This window comes from Cricetulus griseus, chromosome 6 (assembly GCF_003668045.3).
Source record: "Cricetulus griseus strain 17A/GY chromosome 6, alternate assembly CriGri-PICRH-1.0, whole genome shotgun sequence".
Lineage (NCBI taxonomy): Eukaryota > Metazoa > Chordata > Mammalia > Rodentia > Cricetidae > Cricetulus > Cricetulus griseus.
In genome coordinates, this window is record NC_048599.1 from 8,739,616 (window position 1) to 8,758,691 (window position 19,076).

The following is a 19,076-nucleotide window of genomic DNA, read 5'->3' on the forward strand; positions in this document are numbered from 1 at the left end:
AGTACTTCCCTTGTTTGATGCTTGGAAATCATGTAATGTGAAGTTTGGAGATGCATCTTCAAAGCTCTAGAAATGCACACACTTTTTCTTCACATGGCAGATCCAAGACAATGAACAACTTTGCCATTACGCACCTAGTGCTGTTTTGATGGATTCGGTAAAGAACGGAGTAGACAAGGTAATCTAGTAATGAAGACGTTCGTCTTTTTGTAGACATGCGAATGTGGAGGCCAGAAAGTTGACAGCAGGGGTCTTCCTCTCTGTGTCATCACATGGTTTTTCATCTTATGTTCTGTGCATGGCTATTTTGACTACAAGGATACAACTGCAATCCTAGCACTCCTGTAACTAGGGAGGTAGAAACTTGAGAAATAAGCTAGCAGCAAACAAGAGGAGCCGTCTCAAAAATGGTTTAAGATGAAGATGAATACCCAAGTTGTCCATGGCACACATGTGCCCTGAATTACACACCCCAGAACCATGCGCATGCGCACTTACTGCAGGCTGAAGTGATTAAAATATAACAGTGTATTCTACCACAGCTGGAAAGAGAAAATGTGGGCAGAATCCACTCCTTTCAGATGCTTTGGCAGAATCAGCTCTGAGTCTTGGTCCTGACTGATAGTGGCCATCAAGTTCCAGTCCCCATATCCATATACTGCCTTCTCTAGGTTTCTTTCTATATACCTTATCTTCCTTATAAGGATGATAAGTAGAGTTAGGACTGACTCTAATCAAATAGGACCTTATCTAATTACATTTGCAAAAGCTCCATTTCCAAATAGGGTTGTGATATAAAATTCCAAAGGGGCATGGACTTTAAGAGTATAATGTGCAACTCACAGTAAGCAATGATAATGATGATAGACAACAGACAGAAGGTTGATGGATGGAGAAATAAATGGATGGATGGATGATAGAGGGTAGATGATGGATAGATGATGGATAAATGATGATGATAGGTAGACAGACAGACAGACAGATAAATGAGAGAGAAAGAGAGAACATTTTTTCTATAGCAATGGAACCTTTCATGACTCAGTTGTACATGACCCATGAACCTAAGATGCCAGACACTCACAATCAACAAAAATCAACCTGGAACAGTGGCTCTGAGTTTATTGTTTATGCCAATAAAGGTTAATGATGTAGACCTCTACAGGCATCTACAAAGCAGAAGCAGGCTTTATTAAGAATTTTTACCAGCAAGCAGTGGTGGCACATGCCTTTAATCCCAGCGTTCAGGAGGTAGAGACGGGTGGATCTCTGTGAGTTTGAGACCAGCTTGGTCTACAAAGCAAATTCCAGGATAGACTCCTAAAGCTACAAAGAAACTGTCTCAAAAAATGAAAAAGAAAAAGAAAAAAGAAAAAAGAACTTTTTAACAAAAAGTGAGAATCTGAAGGAAATTGAGAAATGGAGAAAAAGTGAGAAACTCTGGAGAGTGGGAGGTGTTCCCAAGACAGGAAAAAACCTTCATACGTCCTTCTTCAGGGTTTTCTTAGTGCCATAGCAGAAACTGGACAGAGACTGAGATCATCTCTTCTGAGATCAGTTAATTCTCTAGGCTACCAAGAATCAATCAAATGGAAGGTTCACACACACTGTGCGTGTCCCACGGCCCAGCCAGTGAGATAGGCCATGTGTTGCCCACCAGGTGAGAGTAGCTGAGGCCCTTCTCTGCCCATTGGTGCTTTGTTAGCTGCTGATCTTAACTTCTGGCTAGCTGCTAGATGTCAGCCAGGGTGGGCGTGGCCATCGAAGCCTTGCAGATATTTTTCTGGTTATTAACTGTACCAAGCACCCTTTGGTCTCACATTTACACTGTCAGCTTGTAGCTTTCCCATGGTAGAAAGTTAACTCATGCCAGCCTCCAAAATGTAGCTGAATTCTTTCTTAGTTAGCTCATATTTAGCTCCTTGTTTATGGAATGTTCTTGTTGTAGCTGCTTTTTAAGAAAACATTCCTATGTGTGATTTACTCTGTAACAATTAGATGACATAGGAGCAGGATACCTGAAAGGACAACAGCACACACTTACAGTTCTCAAGGGCTTTGGAGAGAGGAGAGCCAGCCTTTGGTCAGTGCTGCACAGCACTGTTCTTCATCTTATCTGTTTGGCTTGGTCATACCCAGATGTAAGTACTCCTATTCAATCTCTTCAGTGTCCCAGACTTTGCCATCTTAATCTTTAATCCTTTTAACCCCAGCCTTAAAGACAAATTGAAATGAGCTTTTCAGGATGGCCTCCAAGCACCTTGACTTATTTCTTGTAGGAGGTGATGAGGATATAAAAGACCATAGGAGGGAGGCATGTGGATACATAGGAAGCCTAGCTGCCTAATAGCCAAGGAGGAAGGCTACAGAAGAAACCAATCCTGCTGACACCTGGATTATAGACTTCCAGCCTATAGCATTGTGGGAATGCAAATTATTGATGAAGCCATCCAGTCTGTGTCCTTTAGTATTGCAGCCGTACTACACCATGGACTAAGCTCTTGTGATGGGACAAGATGCAGAAATAGATTTCCTAAGAGGGGCGTAGAGGAGAGCTGAAGGAAGAAGACAGCCAACAGAGCTCTGAAGGTCAGGACTCCCACTAAAAAGAGGAGGAATCTGACTGTTCTTATCTCCCTGTAAGCCTTTTTGCAGATTACAAAAAAAAAAAAAAAAAAAAAAAACTTTATTCATGTATATGTGTGTATCTGTGTATATGCATGCGTGAGTACGGTGCCTGTGGAGGTCATAATGGGGTATCAGGTTTTTTTGGAGCTAGAATTACAGCTAATTGTGAGCCACCCATGTGGGTGCTGGGAACTGAACCCTGCTCCTCTGTAGGCAGACAGGAAATGCTCTTAAGAGTTGAGTCATCTCCCCAGACCTGTAAGCCTTTTTTATGACTAAAAGAAAATTCAGCAACTTACAAAACATTCTTATATGTTATAACTGCAATTATGATTAAGTTTGGGAGAAAATTGCCACATTCTATATTTGTCACATTCAGGGGCTGCTAAGCTCCTGGCATTACAAGAATTTCCTTGAACTTATCTGCTCCTTCATTTGAAATGTCACTGTGATAAAAAAAAAAATTTCATTCAGAAATGTCAACAATTTCATGGCAGCAAGATTTAATGGTATTTAATATTTTATATATTTTAACTCTTTTATCTATATTTTAAAAGAAAATACAGCATAGTTTGACTTACACCTTACTTCTCATGCCTTTTCCTTCCTTCCAGAGAAATAATTACACCACATGCTTTGTAGATTTTGTGCTTTCTTGTGTTGTGTGTGTGTGATGCACTTGTCTTTAAAGACTGAACACATCCTCGGTGTGGCATGCCCACTTTGTCTTGTTATGAATGTAGAACTTACACAGATTTGCCAAGGCGTGCTCGGCTGTGAATGGATGGCAGTTTATTCACTAGCCACCCTGCTGATAAGAAATGAAGTTGTTTTGCTCTTTCAGCCGTGACAAACAGTAGTAATGACTGTCTCTACTTTTGTCACTTCCTGTGCTTCTTCTCACTCCATAAACCCTCCCTCCAGCTGTACCTGAGACGTTGACCTGTACTGATCCAAGTATCCCCCAGAGACACTGTCAACCCTATGAAGGATCTACTGATACTGGCTAAATAGAAACAATGGCGTCTACTTTTGTGGCTTCTGTTCAGATTTGAATTCCAATCTCCAGATGTTGAGAGGCACGAATCATTTAATATGAAGCTATATTGAAGGGATTGTGCCAGTCCCTGGGTGAAGAGGTTGAAAATACCAGAAGGCAATTATTCATTCTGTTAATCATTCTATTGCTCAGGGGAAGAAACAGAAAACAGCTCTGTTACCTGCTCTCAGAAGGAGTCATGAATCCCTGCTCCCTGAGCGAAGGCAAGCTTTGGACGAGGAAAAAAAATAAACTCATCTAGAAGTACATGGGAATTTCCCACCAAGCTCTCCCACACTGCATTCGTCTCCTTTAAACAAGTAAAGGCACAGGGAGCCTTTGTTTTTAGTCTATATTATGGTGTGCTTATAGCATTTCATTGTTTATCTTTGTGCTAAAATTCAGGGCTTTCACCCTTTTGTCCATACATGCATGTTCACATGTGTTGGTGATCGTGGTGGGGGGGCGAGGAGGGGAGCGGCTGGCAGTCAACCTTGGTGTCATTCTTCCAGTGTCACCTGCCTCGTTTCTTGAGAAAGGCTCTCTCACTGGGACTTGGAGTTTCCCTAGTAGACTAGCTAGTAGCTAGTAGACTTCCCTAGTAGGCTGGCTCACTAGTAAGCCCTTGGGAATCTTCCTATCTCTGTCTCCCCAGGGTTGGTATCACGTATCCACCTTCATGCCTGGACTCGTGTCCTCCTACTTACACACTAAGCTATCTCCCCAGTTCCAGGGATCTCACTCTTGAAGCAAGGTAGAACTGTAGATACATATGTCTTTCTCAGCTAAAAAGAAGTGGTCCCATTGTATTCACACGGCAGTTTCATCAGGCATCTGTACAAATGCATAGAATAACAGCCGGCTATGAGTATATAGCTTAGCACATGACATCTAGAGATGCTGACTTCCTATATTACCTTATTGAATGTTCAAAACCATCCAACACAACAGGAATTGCCGTCTCCAGTTCAGAGGGGAAGATATTGAAGTTCGGGAAGGTTCAGCAACTCATTCACGTTCACACAGGAGAACCGGGCTGGAACCCTGGTCTGTCTGACTCAGGACCACACTCTCTCCTCTCCCTTTGAGCTATTCTTTGTGTTCTAGAGATACCAGAAGAAGCAGGTACCAGCCCAGCCCTCAAGAGCCTCTCAGCCAGTTGCTATGAGCCCGATAATAAGGAGAGGAGATATGTCTACCTATTTTCCCAACATGTGGCCAACATCATATTCAGTGTATAGAATCTACTAGATGGCCACAAACAGAATAATGAAGGAATATATCAACGAAGGCACATAGCATGGTGTGAGACGGAGCTCGTAAAAGCAAGACTGTGTGTCTAGGGAAAGTACATCCCAGCACACGCAGCCACGTGTGCAAAAGCAGAGATGGCCCCATGGACAGTGTGAGGGGAGCAGTGTCGGTGGTACCAAGCTATAGGAATAGCAGATCATGTGGCTGCAGACTGAAGTGAGAAGGACTCGTGGGGACCTGGTAAAAAAGATGATATTCACGCTGTGACACTCCCAATTTTTAGTCAGTGAGCATCATTCTAATTTGCCTTCTGTCACCATAATTTAAAAAATAAATAAAATAAAACACTGACTAAAGCCAGTTTCATGAGGGAAACGGTTTGTTTGGCTTACACTTCCAGTCCACGGACTATCAACAAGGGAAGTCAGGATCAGAAAACAAGCAGAGACTATAGAAGAATATGGCTTACTGGTTCGCTCACAGATCCATGCTTAGCTAGCTTTTGCATAAAACCAGGGCCACCTGCCTACGTGCCACCCACCCACACAATGGGCTAGGGTCCTCCTACATCAATTACCATCAGGACAACCCCCTCACAACATACCAATCTGATACCGGAAATCTCTCAGTTGAGATTCCCTTCTTAGGTAGTTCCAGGAAGTGTTAGGTTGACAGTTAAAGCTAAGTAGGATAACCATATCTCAACCTATTGACTGATTATTTCTGAAAAAAACACTAATACAGATCCTTAAAATCCTCATTTTTTAGACCGGGGCTGGGGGGCGGGGTTGCTGGGCAGTGGTGGCGCACGCCTTTAATCCCAGCACTCGGGAGGCAGAGGCAGGCGGATCTCTGTGAGTTCGAGGCCAGCCTGGTCTCCAGAGCAAGTTCCAGGACAGGCTCCAAAGCTACACAGGGAAACCCTGTCTCAAAAAAAAAAAAAAACAGGGAGGAAAAACTAAATCATTTGTATTGCCCTAATGATCTACATGAAAGTTTACACACTCCCAGTGAACATCACAGAAAATGCTCTTGACAAAGAATACTCTTTTAGTTTCTGAGTCTTAATTTGACAAGAACAATGCAGGAGGTGATATCGGGGCAGGGTGATACCTCAACTAAAATGGTGTTAGGCTGAAGTATTCTACATGAGCAGGAGTTGGGAAACAAGTTACTATTTTCTGGGCCCTTGGACATTTTACTGATGCCAGAAAACTGCATGTTTTTTTAAGCACTGTAATGTGTCTCCCTTTCCCTCTCGGCACATGGGAAATATCATCACACAAATAATCTAACTACATAACAATGGCACCAGAGAGACTGGGATTTATAGTCACAAAGAATGCACAGACACATAACTCAGGAGCAGTGCTGACACAGTGAGTAGTCAGAGGGTCTCGGAGGACCATAGATCAGGCCTAAAGCTCCCATATATTTAGTACATTGTTGAGTTATACAACTTTTTGTCATATGACTTGTCATTGGGTAGATTGCATTCTGGGCTTGTAACTGCTGAACGACGGGGGGCTTCATTTGATGGACATGCAAGGGGCCTGTGCTTCATTATGTTTAAACATAAAGTTTCATCCATAATTCTGTGGTGACCTGGGTGTTTATGGCCTGGTGGATGTGATTTATGGAGCATTCTAGATTCCAGAAGGACACTTTCCAACCACAGGAGAACATAGCTGAATGGACATAGCATGAGTGAGTATAAACCTCTGGCCTCTTGCACAGAATTTATTAAAATGTCACTAAGACAGTCACTGCCCCTCTAGACTCAATCCTTTCCTAGCATTTTTAAGGAAGATAAACAGTTGAGTAATTTATGTTGGTATCATTGAGAGGACAAGGCCTCTCATCTACCTCTAAGTAGAGAGCCATTGAATGAACTAGCAGCCAAATCCGTGGACGGACAATTGCTTTATCAATAAACTATCACACTTCCTCTCAAATTGAAAAACGTCAATGGCAGCTTTGAAGGCATCTCTCTCACCCATTCCCATTCATTCTCTCTCTCCTGTCTACTTTGTCCTTTGCTCCTGGGGACTTAATGACACATCCCCAATAATAATTTAATATATAGCTTTACTTTTAATTAAAAATCAGCGAAAATATTAAAAACTTCAACAAGTACACACAGGAGATGACTGCTCCTTGTGCTTAATTATCCAACCATTAGGCAATAAATGAGAACCACTTTCTGATTATGCAATGTAATTAGGAAGACGAGTCTTTTGCTATCAGAAAAGGGAGCTGGACAATTCCAAATTAGGTTTTGAAAAGAAGCTGGGGAGGCAGTTCTAAATTAGTTTTTTGAGGATGAGATTGACAGTTAATATGTATGCTAACTGATATCATACATTTCCTGGTATGTCCCATGGTTACATACAAAAATGTCCAAAGGATACTTTTTAAAAATTCCTTTTAACAGGTGTGAGGTTGGAGCCATGTGGGTTAGAGGCCCCGTATCAATCTCCTTTTGATTATTGGGTAGAGAAAGTCCTAGGTCCCACCCTGAGGAGGGTCCTTTAGCCCCAGGAATTAATAACAAGTTTGGGAGTAACCTGGTCTATAAAACTGGAACCATGCCAGTCCTCATGATAAGTTATCAGTAGATAGTATTATGTGTTGCCATCCTCACAACTGAGTAATTTAAGTATGGCCATTTCCTCTATGTAGACAAAGAGACTAGACTCAATGAGGACTCACATTGACAATGGGTCTTTGAAGATGGAGGTTTCCGTCCCACCTAGCCCCACAGCTGCTTTGCCCCAAATAATATACAAAGGCTTATATTAAGTATAAAATGTTTGGCCTGATGTCTCAGACTTCTTATTGGCTAGCTCTGTCTTAATCATTTACCCATATCTATTAATCTATATATTTCCACGAGACTGTGGTTTACCCATAATCCAGCATGTTACTTCTTTGGCAGCATGGCGTCTCTTGGTGGCCTTGCTCTGCCTTCCTCTCCCCAGCCTTCCCCTGGTCTGGTAGGCCTGCCTATGTTTCCTGCCTGGCTACTGGCCAATCAGTGTTTTATTTATCAACCAATAAGAGAAACATATACAGAAGGACATCCCCCATCAGGTCATTATGTATGGAATGAAATAATCTGGTTTACATATATAGTATGACAAGGTTTTCAACTGTTTTGAACTCCCTAGCTCTCCAAGACAACAAAACATGAAAGATCTCTAAAGCCTTTGAAATATTATCTTCATATCCATATCTTTTTATGAATAGGATGTTATTTATGGAATAGAGAGGTTACTGACTTTTAAAAGTGACTTCACTATTAGTCTTTTCTGCATTTGCACGTGTGTGGGGGGGTATGTCTGTATAGAGGCCTGAAGTTTACAACAAGAGTCTTCCTCAACTTCTCATCATCCTGTTCATTAAAGCAGAGTCTCTCACGTAAACCCTGAGCCTAGCTACTAGTCTATGCTGACTCTGCCTCCCTTCTGAATGATGGAATTACTGACAGGCAACCACACTCACTTGACATTTGAGTGATTTCTGAGGAACCAAACCCTGGTCCTCGTACTTATGCAGCAAGCACTTTATCCACTGAGCCATTTCCCCAGCCCACACTTTCAAAAGAAATATAAATATCCATTCAACACCTACAGTTATCCATTCCAAGCACCCACGAAAGAGCTCTACGTCATCACTGAGACATCTTAAATGCTTTGCCATTTCCCACGAAACTGTTCTCCTGCCATATCCATCACTGAACCCCATTCTAAAGTGTGATCTTTTGTGCTTAGAATATTTTATTGATTTGTCTACTTCTAAGCAACAAAAGGTGTACAGGAAAACTGTCAAGTTGGAGTTAAAATATCTGTGACCACAGTCCTTCAATATCAAAATGGTTCACCCAGTTGGTTAATAATTACAGCTGTGAACAGACACCAAATGTTTCCCAGTATAATACTACCCTTTCTTCCCTGTTGCCTCCTGACTTTCTTGATCCATGGCTTCTCTAAATTCTGACCTGAAATTGTAATCCTTGTGACCATGCTACCTCTGTCTCATAGGATTAGCATCTTTTGCTTCCAAGGAGGTCCTTGTGTCTATTCTAAATATCTTAGAAAAATGTAAGAGGCACTGAAGAGAGGACCCCATCTCCTCTGATCACCTCTGAACCCCAAGAGCAGTGGGAGCCACAGAGGCAGCAGCATCTATTTGCAGAATGCAGGAAAGAATGGATGTGAACATCAAATGTGAGGGAACTTGGATTTGGAAGACATCTGGAGATCAGCCCAACGTCATCAGTTAGTTTGAGACAAAGCTTTCAGTCACTAGGCTTATTTTATTTCGTGCATATGTGGTCTGTGTGCGCTTCTACATATGCAATAATGCATGTGGTTGTCTGAGGAGGCCAGAAGAGGGTATCAGGTCCCCTGGAGCTGGAGTTACAGGTAGCTGTGAGCTGCGGTGTAAGAGCTGCAATCCACGCACCAGTCACCTAGAAGAGCAGCAAGTGCTCTGACCACTGGGCCATCCCTCCAGCCCAGTCTCTAAGCTTAATTACTCTAATACAAAGCAAGCCCAAGCAGCAAATGGAAAGATTAATAGTACATGAAAAGTCACATCTTGTGAGAGCGTCCACACCCACTGACTGTGTGTACAGGATGCACAAGAAATCCTCCCACATGATAGCTTAACAGACCATTTAAATGCTTCACAGAATGTATTTCAAATGCTAAGCAGAGGACATTTTATAAGACAGTTCAGCAACAAACATACCCAAAAGTTTAAGAGCAGCAGTAATCTACCCTAGTCTCTGGAAAACAAAATAGCTCTCTCTGCTCACCAATCTGAGCACTTAAACTGGACATGTGACCATGTGCTCTAGACTAAATCTCTGCTGTGGTCTGTTTTAGTCTCCATGCTAGGGTTTCATGCTTTCTTTCCAGCCAATAACTCATGATTTGCAGGAAGCTACTGTCTCTACTGACCCTGTGGGTTGTGTGGCACACTCCAAGATCAGTCAAGGGTTTATCTCAGGACAGCTAACTTGTTCTGAGATAACTAAGCACAGCACTTGCCTTTAGTTGATTGCATTTATCATTTACTAAGTTAATGGTCAGTAAAAAAAAATGTGATATCTGGCCGGGCATTGGTGGTGCACGCCTTTAATCCCAGCACTCAGGAGGCAGAGGCAGGCGGATCTCTGTGAGTTCGAGGCCAGTCTGGTCTCCAGAGCGAGTGCCAGGATAGGCTCCAAAGCTACACAGAGAAACCCTGTCTCGAAAAACCAAAAAAAAAAAAAAATGTGATATCTGCAGGTTGATTTCACAAGACACAGGTCTAGGCAGCCTTCAAGGGGTTCCTTAACAATGCTCACTTTCTGGGCTCTCAGAAGTCCTCTGGAGATGCCCCTGCCTCCCTCCCCATGCACTTTCTTTTCAAAGCCAGCGTGGGAAGCTGCAGGCCCAACTACACTGTTGGTACCACCTCTGTGTCTACCATCCTCTCATCCTTAGCCTCTACCTTCCCCGGGACAGAGCTGAGGCACCGCCCCCACACCAGATACCAGCAGCCCAAAGACTGAGGAAGCACAGTGCCAGGTTCTAACCCTGCTCACAGGGCTGGAGCCAGGGTGGGCTATGCTTTGCACAGTGGCTTTGTTTCTGCACATCCAGTAGACAACCACCACTTGGTACCCTCGAACCTGGGCCTTGGGCACAGCTTGGGAGGATAGAGAGGAATAACCCACCCATGTTCATGCTCTTAGGGCTGGCTTTTCTACTGACAAAATCCCAGGTGAACATTTACCTCCCTATTATTGGGGTATCCCCAAACAGGGTGCTAGCACCAGAAGAAGAAAAGACAGATGGAAACAGAGTGTGGCTTCTGATGCTGGTGACACTGTGACCGGCAGCTGTCTCTCTCGGTTCACGCTTTCTGAGATTCCATGAGGCTTGTAGATCTAAGACTGTCTCCTACCAGCCAGCACCACCGGATCAAGTGTTCCATCATTGGGTCCTTCTTCTGGCAGTGGAGTCTGCTCTGATAGGCTGCTTCTAAATCCCTGAGAAGGCCTGGAGAGACAGCTCAGCAGTTAGCAGCACTATCTGGTCTTCTAGAAGGCACATGTTCAGTTCCCAGCAACCACATGGTGGCTCACAACCACCTGTAACTCCAGTTCCAGGGGACCCGATGCCCTCTTCTGACCTCTGTGGACTCAGGCACACATATGGTGCACACATGTACTGTACACTTGTTGTAGAATATCCTTTTACATTGTGTTAAGATGTATCGCTGTTGGCCAAAAGCTAGGCAGGAAGAGGTTAGGTGGACTTCTGGGCGCAGAAAGAAGGAAAGGAGACGAATCTGGGTACATGAGAGACGCCAGAGGACGTGGAGAAGAAGCAGGAGGTGCAAGATGCAAGAGAGGGGAAAACTCGGAATAATGGAAATGGGTTCATTTAAGTTATAAGAGCTGGTGGGACAAGTCTAAGCTATAGGCCAAACTGTCATAATTAGTAATAAGTCTCTGTCATTTTTTGTGAGCTGGTGGCCCAAAGAAAATCCCATCTACATACACTAGCAAAACCCCGATACACATAAGTTTTAAAATAAAAAGGAAACCCTAGGAGATAAGTGTTTATTGTCCAGTCAGTGTGTTGAGTATTTCTATGTCACAGCAGATCACTAGCACATTGTGTTAGTCACCGTTCTATTGCTGTGACGAGACGCCATGACCACAGCAACTCTATAAAGAAAGCACTTAATCGGGGGCTTGCTCACAGTTCCAGAGCTAGATCCTGATCGTCACAGTGGGAAGCATGGCAGCGTGCACACAGGCCTCGGGCTGGGTCAGTGCACGAGATCTCACATCTGATCCTCAAGTAGCAGGCAGACAGAGAGAATTCGAGACTGAGCCTGGTGCGGGCTTTTAAACCTCAGATCCCACCCCCAGCAACACACTTCCTCCACCAAGACCACACATCCAAACATACAAGCCGGTGGGGGCCATTATTAGTCAAACCACCACATACATGTTAAGCCTCTTAAATAAACATAAACACACACACACACACACACACACACACACACACACACACACACACACACACACACACACCTATTCCCTAGGGGATGTGGACCAAATTCTAATCTATAACGACAAAGCAGTGCTTCTCCCAAAGGCAATAATTACAGTCCTAAGTACATTTTTTAAAGCGAAAAGAGATGGCTCAGTAGGGAAAGTACTTACCTTGCAAACATGAGAGCCTGAATTTGATCCCCAGGACCCCTGGCAGGGGGTGGAGCTGGATACTCCAGCTGCATGTGTTACTGGAGAGGCAGACAGGCAGATCCCTGGAGTTCACCAGCAGGACAGACTGGCCTACTTGGTGACCTCCAGGTTCAATGAGAGATTCTGTCTCAAAAAAGAAAGAAAGAAAGGTGACAGCTCCTAAAGAATGACACACCTGTGGTTGTACACACACACACACACACACACACACACACACACACACACACACGCACGCACGCACGCACATGCACACATGCACACACGCATGCACATACACACTCACACATGCACACACATGCACACACACACACACACACACACACACGCACACACATGCACATACACACACACACATGCACATACACACTCACACATGCACATACACACTCACACATGCACACACACGCACACACACACATGCACACACACACACGCACACACATGCACATACACACACACACATGCACATACACACTCACACATGCACATACACACTCACACATGCACACACACGCACACACACACCACACACACACACACACATGCATGTACATGCAGGCATTCATCTACCCACCACCCACACCCTACCCCATACATACATGTGTATGTACAAACATACACCCCACACACATACACACATACACACATGCGCACCCAACATATACAAGCAAAGAATATTGTTTGGAAATATTTCAACACAGTGACACCAGAAGCTACAAGGTAAATTGCTCCTGAAAAATCAGGCTTGCTTTGGTTGGTGTCTTGATTCCCAGGTATGACTTAAACTCATTCTCTTGACCTATTTATTTAATCATCTATAAAAACTCATGGGTTAAAAAGTCAATATTTCAATAAACCCACACATGAACTCACACCCTGTTTTCAGTTTGCAAACAGGGATTAGCTCTCTCTGTCTAGGTAATGTTGACCTTCATGGCAGGTTCTATTGCTGGCTTTTGAAAGGAATGATTTGCTTCTCTGTGATATTGTTTTGAATTCTTCAAATTGCAAGGCATTAAAATTGCACGGTAGGTGGAACAGTGAATGAGCTTCACGCTTGCATTTTCCTACTGTGAGCTATGAACAATAGATAAAGGCTAATTGCCACTGTAGATCTGTCCTGAGTAGATGGACACAGTTGCTCTTGGATGGAAATAATGTCCAACAGGACTGGCAATTAATTGAGTTAATTGAAGCCCCTGTCACCTAACGTCTTCACCTCCATGTCTAAGCCAGTGCTTAAGAAATAGCCAAAGCACTTCCACCAGATCATCTTTCCTATAGAAAAATCTAGGAACAGATGGTGTCTATAAAGCTGACTTCAGCTACAAGAAGCACTGGGGGTACCTCTGAGATCCAGCTACCATTATGGAGTGTCCACACGCAGAAAAGAGATAATTCGGACATGCCAGATCTGAACATTCAACTTTGCCAAGAAAGTCATTCTTTTTAGCATTCTATCTGATTTCAGCTGAGCCCAGAGTGGCTTTTATCTGATGTATAGCTGCTGCAAGCTCCCTCTGCCACAGTTGTCTTTGTTTAGGCTTGGCCTAAAAACACATTTCCAAGTCTTAACTTGCCATGCCCTGTTCTCTTTGAACTTGTCAACAAGTTAAGTCCTTCTTTAAAAACTCACAGTGGGACTGGAGAGATGGCTGGGGGGTGGGGGGTGAGAGAGCTTGTAGCTCTTTCAAAGGATCTGAGTCTGGTGCCCAACACCCATGCTGGGCAGCCCACAACTGCCTGCCCTTCCAGCTCCTGAGGCTCTGACATACCCTCTGGCCTGCACAGGCACCCACGCGCACGCGCTCACAAAACACGCATGAACACACATGCATGCACACAGGAATGTACACTCAAACACACACACACACATACACACACACACACACATACATACATGTTTGCACAGACACTCCCATATGCACACATATGCACACATACACACATACCCATTACACACTAAAAATAAGAATAAAAATTGTGCAAGCCTCTAGACCATATTATTGTGTAAGCAGCTTCTCCTGTACTGAGGAAAGTGGCTGCTCTGAGAACGTTTATTTGCAAACAGCTGTATTCCTCCCTCCTACATAATGCCTTTCACAGTGTGTGTGTGTGTGTGTGTGTGTGTGTGTGTGTGTGTGTGTGTGTATGGTCAAGTGTGCATTCATGTGCATGCAGGCAAGTATACATAAGTATGTGAAGGCAGAGGTCAACTTTGGATGTCATTCTTCAAGAAATACTGACTTTTCCTTTGAAACAGGATCTCTAACTAGCCAGTGAACCCCAGGAATGCACTTGCCTCTGGCTCCACAGGGCTGAGATCACCATGCCAGCTTTTTATGAGGGTGAGGGATTGAACTCAGGTTTACACAACAAGCGTTTTACCAAGGGACCCATCTCTCCAGCCCCATGTTTCCTTTTATTCCTGGCTACATGAGGAGAACATCGCTTCCTCTTTGTTATCGCTAGGCATGTCCTCATGAATTCCAGCCAGCAACCCTCAGAAGCACTGATGGGCAGGACTGCTGGGCCCAGGCCAAAGCTTTTCTACACTTCTTCTTTTCAGTTCCTGCGGACGAGCCAGACAGACCCTTGGAGACTATGCATCGCACCAAGGATACTCCATCCCTAAAGCCAGGACTTGGCAAAGGGCCCTTCAGCCCATGGATATTGACCAATTTTGCATCCATTAGACAAACTCATTTCAGCACTTGATGGACTATAGATCAGCCTTTCTCATGGGCCTTTGAACCAATGGTAACAGCTTATTGATCCCCTTGATAATAAATAATTGAAGTAAAATCATTGACCCTCCATCTATATTTGTAAGGGAGTTGAGATTCGGCCTCTTCGAAGCATTACCACGTAACAGCATAATTACTGTCCATGGCAGAAGTGCATGCCATCACACATTGTCTCTCTACATCTGCTTTTTGAAGTTAAGCTTTTTTAAGATTTATGTTTAACTAAGTGTATACATGCAGGTCTTTGTGTGGGTATCTGCATGCCGGTGCCTGCAGAGGCCAGAAGGGGACTCTGATCCCCAGGAACTAGAGTTACAGGTGGTTGGGAGCCATCTAATGAGGGTGCTTGGAATTAAACTCAGTTTCTCTGCAAGAGCAAGGGCTCCTCCCTGCTGAGTCATCTCTCCAACCCCTTGGAGCTACTTTTTTAAAAAGCGGATCAACACAGGTGTAAAACCCACCCCATGACCTGACCCAGCCCCAGCTCCTCAAAGCAATGCTGAAGCTGCCCTTCTCTGAGGTCTCAAGGAGAGAACTGATCTGCTGTGACTTTGCCACAGCACCCACTTTAATGAAAGACACTTGGAGTGCACTTTCCCACTGTCTGCCACTGCTCTGTCTGCACTGGTGACACCACACTCTCCTGACCCCAGCCAGTTACGGAGAAGGCTTAACTTGAGCCAGCATGTGGAAGCTACCAGAAGGCAAGAGAGACAGAGATGGCTGATATGAGGTGTTTTGTGGACACATCAGTGCTGGCTTTTCAGAGAGAAGAAACACTGATGAATAAAATATACTAAATATATTTCCATGCCCGGATCCCATTTTCTATAACACTGTGTATGCAAATTCTATATTACTCCACCCAGGTGGAATTATTTTTCAGGCCTTCCATCTTCAGGGAAGACTTCAGAAGTGTTCAGACACACAGCAGACATTGGTCTCTGGATCCATACTTGGCCTTTGCTCTCACAGATATTGCTAAGCCTTGTTCTATGTGCAGCTGCAGTGGGGCTGATGTTTGGCGAACTCTTCATGACCTTCTGTTCCCTACCTTGACCCTACATCCACCCCAAATGGTCATACTGGGTGGGATTGGTGGTATCACATTTGCTTTTAGTTTTAATGATGAGAAGTGCTTCGTTTCATGAAGACATGGAGAGATATACTTGGAACATGAAATTGAATGGGATACTACTTATCCTTTACAAAGGAAATTATGAGGGAAAAGGTCTCCTCCCTTATCCCTATGCATGATATGACAGGCACTGTGCTAAATGAAATAAGCCAGAGACAGAAAGAGGAAACAGCATGGATTCGCTTGTCTGAGATACCTAACATGGCTAAATTCACTGAACCGAAGAGCGGAATGCTAGGTGTCTGCGGCTAAGAGGTAGGGAAAGTGAGGAGTTACTAGTCCTGGATCACAAAACTTCTGTTAAGTTCCATGAAAAAGTTCTAGATAGTTCCTGTACAGCACTGGACCTGCAGTCAAAACTAGTGTGATGTATATTTAAATTTTTTTTTAGAGGAATTGTTTCCTGTTAAATACTTTTTACCACAATCAAATGGACTTTATAGAAACATTAAACTAACTGTATTAGTTACTTTTCTGTAGTGGTAAAAACCCCTTACCAAGGCAACGTACAGAAGGAAGGGTATCTGAGTTGCTCTTAGAGGAATAAGTCCATCATGGCAGGGCAGCTCTCAAGCAAGCAGCAGGCAGGTCAGGAGGAAGAGGGGCAGGAAGCAGAGAGCTGACATCATTCACCACCACAGGCAGGAGGCAGAGAGGGCCAACAGGAAGTAGGACACGGCTATGAACACTCAACACTCGCTCCCACAGTCATACTTCTTCCAGAAAGGCTACACCTCCCCAAAATTTCCAGTCTCCCTCAACAGCACCACCCCTGGGGACCAAGAGTTTAATTACCTGAGTCTATAGGGCACGATTCTCATTCAAACAACCACACCAACCAAGTCACCAGTTTCACAGGACAAGAGATGATTCCCACAGAATATATGGTAAGTAAGTCTATTCTTACATTAAAACTCCAAGTGGAGGGAAGCTATGGGCCTCAGCATCTGGTCAATGCCCTTATCCTAGAGATTTTGGTTTTCAGTAAATAGCTCAATTTCTGTCTTAAAAAAAAAAAATGATCTTACCAGACAGCATGTCAGGAGAGGGGACTAATATGGATTCTTAAGGACAGGTTTTAAAAAAATGCTCAATATGGGCTGGAGAGATGGGTCAGCAGTTAAGAGCACTGGCTGCTCTTCCAGAGACCCTGAATTCAATTCCCAGCAACCACATGGTGACTCACAGCCATCTATAGTAGGGGTCTGATGACCTCTTCTGGCAGGCAGGCATACATGCAGATAGAACACTCATACACATTAAATAAATAAATCTTTTTTTTAATGCTCAGTATAAGTTTAAGTCAGCTGGAACACATTAGAAAACTAAACAATAAAAGCCAGCTTCAGGGCTGGCTGTATCCAGAAGCATTCAGTATAGACACCCATGAGGCTCTACTTTGCCTGTCTGTGTTTGCTTGATCCCCAAGAAGCTAAGACTGCGGTGCACAGGTTGATCCACTAATTTAGAAGGCTTATTCTCGAACACCCGGTAGTAATATTAGGATGCAAAGAAGCTGCATCATGACTGAATCAACTCCACGCAGATAATGCAATGGTTTGGGGGCTGGAGACATGGCTCTTGCTGCACTAGCATGGGGACCGGAGTGTAGTTCTCAGTACCCATGTGAGAAGCTGGGCATGGCCTTGTATGTGTTTATAACCCCAGTGCTGGGAGGAGGCCTGGGTCAGGAAGATAGGAAGATCGCTCAAGCTCACTGGCTGGAAAACACAGCAGGCTTTGAGTTCAGTGAAAGACCCCATCTCAGGGAAATAAGGTAGACAGTGAAAGCGCAGGACACAGGATGTCTTCCTCTGGCTTCCTGGGAGAGAAGCCATCCCCAAAGTTCTACACCCATGAGATGGGGCTTCTTTTTCTGTGTTTCACTTCCCCGTAACATCCCTGTGTTTAGCCACCCTCTGCACAATCTGCTTTTGTTTTTCCTCTGTGTTCTGTCTGAAGTCACTGAGCCGCAACTCACGATGAATGTCTATCCCGTGACTTCTTGACTTCAATTTGGGGGGGTAGAAAAACAATACTAGTATTTATGGCTAATATACTTAAGGTACTGCAGGAAAGCACAACAAGGCAAAGAAATCCAATGAGTTCTGACCATAAAAGAAATGAAACCATTTGGCAAGCTCGTTGGCTCTCAGCTGGGAGGCATTTGGCTCCAGCCGTAGTCTTTGCTGCCAGGCTAAGTCATGGCGGTCACGCTGATGCGTTTGTAATGGCAAAGTTGGTTTTTCAATCCACAGAGCAGAACCTGGAAATGTACACATCGCCCCTGACAATAGCCACTTACAGCTTTCACTCTCGCTGGGTATCTGGAAGAAAGGAAGCTTTGTCCACATGTGTGCATACAGACCACGAACCTGCTCTACACCCCCCCCCCACTTCCCTTTGCACCGATGTTAAAATGGCAGACCTGAGGGAGAATGTAACGATTTACTCCCTTCATTCTGACCACATCTCCCCGACCTGATTAGACAGGCTTCTTCATGTCATCCTAACAAAAACTCTTCCTTCTTTGGGCCACAAAATGAAGGCAGGAGGAAGGAAATAGGAGACCAAGATGAGAGCTGTCAGCAGAGCTGTATGTGAGTCTCAAACAGGGTGGGGGGACGGTAGCTGGCGGGAGCTCAGCTTGGCGCTGAGCTCTACAGAGCTGACAGTACGGGGAAATTCAGTACCGTGCAGGGAAGTCAACCAGCCTTCAGAATACACAAGTGCTATTTGCAGCGGTGCAAGCAGCCGAGGACAAATGAGTGAGGGGGAGACCCACTCCCCTGCCCCAGTAGGGAGGAGAAATATGCAGGGAGCAGCCCTGAGTGCTGAGGGCAGGCCTTGCAGAACACTCAGCAAGAGACAAGGCAGGGGCAGCAATCAGGAAAGACTTCTAGAACATTGTCAGACTAGCATACGTTCAATTTCCTAGGGATAAAGCATAGATTCTTATCAATAACCCCAGGCTACCACTTGCGCTTCTGTGCTTTTCTT